The sequence below is a fragment of the Gorilla gorilla genome, chromosome 7 (genome assembly GCF_029281585.2).
Source record: "Gorilla gorilla gorilla isolate KB3781 chromosome 7, NHGRI_mGorGor1-v2.1_pri, whole genome shotgun sequence".
NCBI lineage: Eukaryota > Metazoa > Chordata > Mammalia > Primates > Hominidae > Gorilla > Gorilla gorilla.
Genome location: NC_073231.2, coordinates 54,439,369 through 54,447,955, shown reverse-complemented (window position 1 = coordinate 54,447,955; position 8,587 = coordinate 54,439,369).

Genomic DNA, 8,587 nt, shown 5'->3' with positions numbered 1-8,587 from the left:
AATATATATTATAAAGGCATAATGCTATGCAAACATACACATCAATTTTATAAAATGCTAAAGAAAAGTTAGAATAATCTATTGTTTTAGGAAAGGAAAATACTTTTAATTTTGAGGTCAAAATCTATTTATAACCTGATAAGCTTATAATATATATGTAAGCTTATAATATAATATATAAGCTTATCAGAAAAATCAGAGAAAGCTTATATTTTGTCACCAAACATCAGTTTCAGCTATTTATCAAAATGATAAAACTTAGACATCAAGCAACTGAGTTTAATTCTTATTATGTCATATGCATATTTAGTGTAACACAATCACAAGCTGTATGATTTACATGCTACATCTCTCTTCTTTCTTGCTTGCTTGCTTTTTTCTTTTTTTCTTTCTTTTTTCCCTCTCTTCCTCCCTCCTTTCTTTCCTTCCTCCCTCCCTTCTTTCTTTTCCTTTCTTTTTTCTCTTCCTTCCTTTCCTCCCTCCTTCCTTCCTTTCTTTTCTCTCTTTCTCACTCTTTCTTTCCTTCCTTCCTCCTCTCTCACTTTTTCTTTCTTTTTTTTTCTCTCTCTTTCTTTCTTTCTTCCTTTTCTGACAGGTTCTTGCTCTGTCACCCCAGCTGGAGTGCAGTGGCATGATCATAGCTCACTGAAGCCTTGAACCCCTGGCTGGGCTCAAGCAGTCCTCCTGCCTCAGCCTCCTTAGTAGATGGGACTATAGGTGCATACCACCACACCTGGATAATTTTTTATTTTTATCTTTTGTAGAGATGGGGCCATGCCATGTTACCCAGGCTGGTCTTGAACTCCTGGGCTTAAGTGATCCTAATGCCTTGGCCTCCCAAAGTGTTGGGATTGCAGTGATGAGACACTGTGCCCAGCCCTCCCTTTCTACAGAAGGAATATATCCCTACATATATGGTTAGATGGGTAGTTTAACATTTCCTTGCTTTTAGTATGGAGCAGAACACTTACACTTTATTGTATTCTCTGTGAATTCAGCCCATGTAGTCTATGATAACCACATCTATTTTGAAAATTAAATTTAGAAAAAAATTCAAAGGGCCTAGACCCATTTTTCTGGTCTGTAGAGAGAGGTCCTTTTGGGTCCTCAATCCATCATAAGACAGATGACTTATTTTATCTAATGAGAAGTCATATTTTGTCAGACTGCCATCAGTGCTTGTATTAGCCCATTCTCACATTGCTGTAAAGAACTACCTGAGATTGGGTAACTTATAAGGAAAAGAGGTTTAATTAGCTCATGGTTCTGCACACTTTAAGGAAGCATGGCTGGGGAGATCTCGGGAAACTTACAATCATGGCAGAAGGCAAAGGGGAAGTAAGCACATCTTCACACGGCCAGTGGGAGAGAGCAAGCGAGGGGGCAGGTGCTACACACTTTTGAACAACTAGATCTCGTGAGAACTCTATCATGAGAACAGCAAGGGGGAAATCTGCTCCTACCAGGAGCAGATTTAATCACCTCCTACCAGGCCTTTTCTTCAACATTGGGAATTATAATTTGACAAGGGATTTGGGTGGGTGCACACAGCCAAACAAAATCAGTGCTCTTTTCTAATTTGTCCATGAAATTTTTGAACTGGAAGGGTAGCACTGTGGTCCTACCCACTGCCCTCCAGGTTTACATCCCCCTTTGGTGAGAGCAATCAACCACATGCAGATCCATGTGGCTGTTCATCACTGGCCCCTGGGTTTCCCATACACTTCATGTAGTGGTTGATGAGATTTTGCTGTGTGTCCTGCTAAACCCACTAGCACTTTGTCTATTTACCTCTTTTTATATGACTTGCTAGTAAGTAGGTGTGGGGGTAACCATGTTAAAAAAGAAATGAGGTTAATTGTAGCTGATTTGTTAATGAACCCACTATAGCTGTCAGTGATCACATGCTTTCTTTTTAGATGCTGAAAAAAGCTCTATTTGACAATCAGTTTTGGAATTTTGCCCAGGATTAACATCACCAATACATACTTCAAAGATATAATAATAACTCCCAATTATTATTTTATTGAGTGTATCCCCTATGCTAGGCATTGTGTTAAGTGCTTTACTTATATTATCTCACTGAATTTCTACCACAAGCCTATGGAATTGATTTTACTCCCAGATGGAGGATGAAGGCCACAGTAGTTTAATTATTTTTCCAGATCCACATAGCTTGTAAGTGGCAGAGCCAGTATCATCCTCTAGCCTGTCTGACTTATAAACCCATGCTGATAACAACAGCTCTGGTTGCCCGATAATGTCCTATACAAATCAGTATCATTGCACTTTCCAAATTTTTACTGTGTTATCTGTTGAGCGTCTCCCTTCTCTGGGAACCATGTCTAATTTCTCTTTATAGGAAGGATCTCAATAAGTTTTTGTTGAATAAATGTATTAACAATGTCTTTCTATTACTCAGAATCTCCCATTTGCCCACCCTCACCCAATACTTATCTTCTTGTTCACAACAATTTCAGATAGTGGCTCAATTATGTCAGTGTTTCTGGCAGCTAGGGGTTCTCATAAAATTCTCTCTCATCCAAGGCTTAACAAAAGCCTTTGTTTTAGCTTTTAGAATCTGATAAACATCACCTAGGGAGAAAACAAGGTGAAATAGAAAATGACTGGTTGTTTTTTCTTTTTATCCATTAACTTTTTAACAGCTGCCAGGTACGAATTTATGCCTGCCATATTCTTCATCTCTGAATATGAATTACTACCCTTATTGCCCTTAATCTTTTTCTTTATGAAATGGATGGTCATATTTAAATCAATAATACACTGGAGTAACACACTTAGAACTGAGCACTTCTTGGTCTGGCATCTCATTTTTTAATTCATTAATCAAATCACACTTTGGGAGGGAGAAGGAAATGGGAATAATTAATGGGTAGAAAAAATATAGTTAGGATGAATAAAGATCTAGTATTTGATCTTTATTCAACAAGATAACTACAGTCAACAATAACTTATTGCATATTTTTAAATAACTAAAAGAGTGTAACTGGAATGCTTATAACACAAAGAAATAATAAATACTTAAGGTGATAGATACCCCATTTACCTTGATGTGATTATTACACAATGTATGCCTATATCAAAATATCTCATGTACCCCATAAAAATGTACCTACTATGTGACTGTAAAAATAAAAAAAATTAAAAAATTAAAAACAAAAAACCTAAATCATATTTAAGATGTAATTTTAATAATGTAAGAATACTGGGAGGAGAGTAAGTTAACAAATACTCCCTGATACTTAAGGAATTTTGAATTATGTGCATATTTATGGCAACCTCAAAAACAGGAGGAAAAGCAAAAAGATGACTATAGTCCTTAAAAGGGACAGATACTTTTTTGGCTTTGGCTAACATGTACCCATTCTACTCTGCCTATTCTGCCTACAACATGTGTCTCCCACTGGATACATTCCCAACCAGGAAGGTTTGATAGTTATCTCTTTCCAGTCAAGAATTCTGTGTTTTGGTCAATAATTTGTAATAGGCTTGACATGTGACTCAGTGTGGTCTCTAACTGAAAAGTCTGCTTTAGGGAATAAACTGGATGGTGAAGGTCAAAATTTTTACCTACTCAAGGGTTGTAACTGAACTAAGGGACTTAGCAAATGCCAAAAACAAGGAGTGCTCAGAAGGAGAGTCATTTGCTGAGATCGGTTACTAGGAAGGAATAAGACTAGAGTGTCTCCCAGTCATAGAGGAACCAGGTCTAAAGTCAGCTGTGAATCTGGATTAAAGAGGATACCATGGCACACAAGTGGAAAGAGATGTTTCTAGATGGCGTCTGTCCAGTGATCTTATCAGGAGATGCCCGTGCTATGTATCTTTTAACGTGGTGGTACTTCATTGCCCCCTTTACATGCTATTTATACAGCTATTCAATCCATGCAGTAGATTTGTTTGTTAACCACCATTAGGAGGACACAGCTAGGTGTTAGGGATGCCAAAAATGATTGAAGTCAATGTATTTTCAGGGTAGCAAGTGAAGCAATCATGCCAAACAACACATCCGTTTTCCATCAAAACATAAGAAACAAGCAATTAGAAAACTGTACATCTAAATCACCATTACAAGATGGAGAAAAAGGGATGCATTACTACGTGCTATGCATGATTATCAAAGTGCCTCTGAATGTTAAGGATTATGAACATGATGTATATGGTGCAGACCTTACCAAGATATACCATTTGATACATGTAAATAAAGTCTACTTTCTATACTAAAGTCACACTTTTGATAATAAATTATTATGCATTGAGTAATTACTGATGAAGTTATTGTTCTTTAGTGCCACATTTGCCTTTCTCTCTCTCTTTCTATGCATACACACACACACACACACACACACACACACACACACACACACACAACCATTATTAACTTTCTGGCTAAACCATTTGAAAATAACTTTCACACAATATGACCCTGACCTTTCACTCTTAAATACCTAATCACACTTCTAAATGCCTCCTAAGGACAAGAACTTTCTCTTACATAACCATAATTCAATAATCAAATTCAGGAAATTTAACAGCAATACACATTTATATTACCCGACATACACCTCATATGACAATTTCACCAATTATGCCAATAATTAAATGTCCTCTAGGGCATTTATTTTTTTGATCCAAGAGCCAGTCCAGGATCACACCCTTCAATTTTGTTGTCATGCCTCTCATGTCCTTGTCCTTGGAATAGTCCTCACCCTCTTTGTTCCTTTGATGAAATGGACATTCCTGAGGGGTACCAGCCTGTGTGTAGAATGTCCTTCAGCTGCGTTTGGCTGGGTATTTTGCCAGGTTTTTTGTGGAGTTCCTGGACACTGCCTCGTGTGCGATCTGGAGCAGGTCCCTTTGGTTCTCTCTGGTTCTCTCTGGCGCTGTCCCTGCTTTCCACGTGGTGGCCACTGTGCTCCTCCATTGCAAAAGAAAGCCCAGCTATTTCTGCTCAATCCTCTTATGCCTCAGAGAAAGTGCACTGCAGCCCCATGGCCATTAGATGGGTGCTTCTTCATTGCCCGCGGCACACCTCAGGCCAGGCTGTGGCTTTTACATAAAACTTCAGGGCTTGAGGTTAACACAAGTGTAATACAAAGAATAATGTCAAACTGCTGCTAAACATTGCTACTCTTCAAGCCCACATCCTAAATCACCATCTGAGAGTCTTTAAATAGAGTGATTTCTGCCTTAACGCTAGCCTGCCTCCCTGTGGAGGGGTTGGCTCACTCTAGCACGTGTGCTCCTGCGACGTCCATGCTGGACAGTTCGGATCCAACAGATCCCCAGGCCTGGAGAGGGGAAAACATCATTCTCTACCCCAGCCAGTGACCACTTTGTTTCCTGATTTGGAAGGATTTTCTTCCCTGATTTGGAAGGATTTTCTTCCCAGGAAGAATGACTCTAAGGACTCTTCTCCCTCTACCTGCTAACCCACCTCTAAAGAATTAGGCTTCTGTGACTCAGCAAGTCCAGTCCTCCCAGACCACACTGACTAAAGTTAGGCTGTCCAGTCTTATGTAACAGCAATGTGGGATAACCAGAAGCAGCCTGGAAGCACAGCCCCAAGCCAGATGCAATTCCTTTACAGCCTTTTCTCCAGCATGCGGTGAAGTGCAGAACGGTCTTTCACATGAACCCTAATATAGCCCTGTTTTCATTCCTGATCTCCTATAAACAAATGCAGGACAAGAACCCATACACACATCTCCCAAGAACAACCAGCATTTTTCAGACATAAATCTAGATTGAGGGAAAAAAATTTATACCTCTGCAGGAACATAATTGAGCTTAAGATATACCCAATTTACATTACTAAATAGACTGTCCAGAGCATTTGCATTTGGGTTACTGCACTGCATTTCGACTTTCTTTAAGAAAAATAGTGAGTACTTGCCCTTACACCTACATAATTAAAAGGCCCATTGAAATTATGTTTGTAAAAAACTGACTTAGCAGTTTGGCCCCAATGGTAAATTCTAGCCTTCACCCGACTGCTTGTAACTTTAAGACTGGAAGGTTTTCCAGCCTCAACTATTTTCACTATTTTAAGGCAGATTTTCCACACTGCACCTGGTTAGAGACAGCATCCTTCAAATATGCCCTATCTTTCCCACTTATCACACCAAGCCCATCCTGCTGATCTCTCACTGCGTCCCTTATTTTCTCACTTCTAGGCACCTGCTTTTGTTGAATATGCTCCTCATCACTCAAGATTCTACTTGGTCTTTAAAGACAAACCTAATGCTATCTCCTGATCTTCCCAACTGAATGTGATCACTCTTTTCTCTTAAAATCCCATAACACAAGATCTGCACCTTTCTCTTAGGGTGGTTATAATCTACCTTATGTCACAGTGATTTGGGTTCATGTTTCCTGTTCTACTAGGCTTTCTCCAGGTCAATGACAAACCAACAGTCATCCTGGCACCTCTCCCATTACCTAGCATGGTGCCTTGCAAAGAACAGGCATTCAAAATGCTTGCAGAGTTGAATTGAACTAAAACCTAGTGAATACAAGGTCTTACAGGAAATTTTAGTTCTGACCTAAATTACATAACATAGGAAACTTGAAAATATTAGTAAAAGAAAGAGAGAAAAAATGTTTCAGTCTGTTCATTTGCCAACTGCAGATTTGGCCAAATATTAACAAAGACAAGTATTGTAAATGAAGCTCCGTTATGTCCTGACTTAATGAGCATTCGATGACACAGAGTAGAGCAACTGGATAAAATGATTCTTGGGCTGCAGAGTTTGAGGTTTACAAGAAAAGTGTGATCCCAGCTAAATAGCAAATACAAAATTGCTACTGCTCTCTCTACCATTTAGTTGGCTGCACTGAAAGGAAAATTAAAAGTAGAATATAAGAATGTAATAGACACTAAACAAAGATCTTTAGTAACACATTTCTGATGATTACATCGCTGATATCAGATAGAGCCCCCAAGAGCCTTATTAGAGCTGACTATTGAGCAGCTGATTCTATCACAGTATAATGAGAAAGAAAAATGCTATATGGCAAATGCTACATAGGTTTCTCTTGGGGTAGGGGTAGGGGGGCTCACCTTTATTATGGGTAGATCCTTGAGAAGCCTGTTAAGAGAAATAAGTCTCTGTAGGTCTTCTGAGGAAGGAAGGAGACATGGAGAAATGTGTTTGCAACTAGAGTGGGGCTGAGGGAGAAGGGAGAGACAGGAAAGAGAGAACAAGGGACATGAAGAAATGCCATGTTCGGTGGAATATTATGAACTGCACAGGGTAACTCCTCTCCATGACCCTATGAACATTCAGAAAATTTGACAAAAAGCTTGAGGTGATTGGATTTCTTGTGAAAATCAAATCTCATGAAAAACTGGCCAAATTCTGCATCAGAATTTTTGTGAGAAAGTAGAGACAGTAAGTTCTGGTGCAGGGGACTGGGTGAGAGGGCATAAGTTCCCAGAAATCCTGGGGACTTCCCCACCCCATGGAAATTAGGGGCTTTGAAAAATTTCCCCCAGGGCACAGAAATAGAGAAGACCTTAGATAAAATCAGCATTATAGCAAATTTAGTGGCCACAGGTTTATCATTTAATATTCTAGGGGTATTAACCCAGGACCTATTTATATAAACACTGCCTCCATTGTAAGAAAAGAAAATAAAGCTTGAGGCAGTACAATGTGGCACATATGAGCATAGATCCTGGAGCCAAATACCTGAGTCGGGTTCTGTGATCTTGAACTATGTGATCTTGGTAAGTTACCTGACACTCTGTGCATCAGTTTCTTCACTGGAAAAATAGGGATGATGAAAGCACCTATTTGTGAACAAAGAGTTTAACAAAACCTGTTATTCCTCTGGGAGACTTGAACATTGGTTGACTATGCAAGTTCTGTCCTGGTAGCCTGGAAAAAGTAGAAGTGTTAACTATATCACCAGCATCATTGTTTATGATAAGAATGAGCCCTAATCGGTAAATTGCATCTGAACTTGGGGAATTAGAAGTGAACTGTAAGTATGTGATGGGGATGCCCTGCTTTGGGCTGCCATGAGTATGGTGACCCTGGTAACTGGGTCTGTGCTTTGCAGGATCCTTGTAGCTGTACCTATACAAGTCATATATATATATATATATGCCTCATTTCATACTTTTTAAAAATTTGAAACATAGAAATAGGAAAAGGAAAAAATTTCTATAGGAGAGATTAACGTATAATCGAACAATCATACTCCCTTGTATTTACCCAAATGAGTTGAAAATGTATGTCCACACAAAAACCTGGACACAGATGTTTATAGCAGCTTTATTCATAGTTGCCAACACTTGGCAGCAGCCAAGATGTCCTTCAATAGGTGAGTGGATAAATAAACCATGATACATCCAGACAATAAAATATTATTCAGCACTAAAAAGAAGTGAGCTATCACATCATGAAAACACATGCAGTGATATTAAATGCATATTACTAAGTGAAAGAAGCCATTCTGAAAAGGCTGTATAATTCTAACTAGATGACACTTTGGAAAATGCAAAACTGTAGAGACAGTAAAAAGATTGGTGGTTGCTGGCGGAGGGGGATCAGAAGGA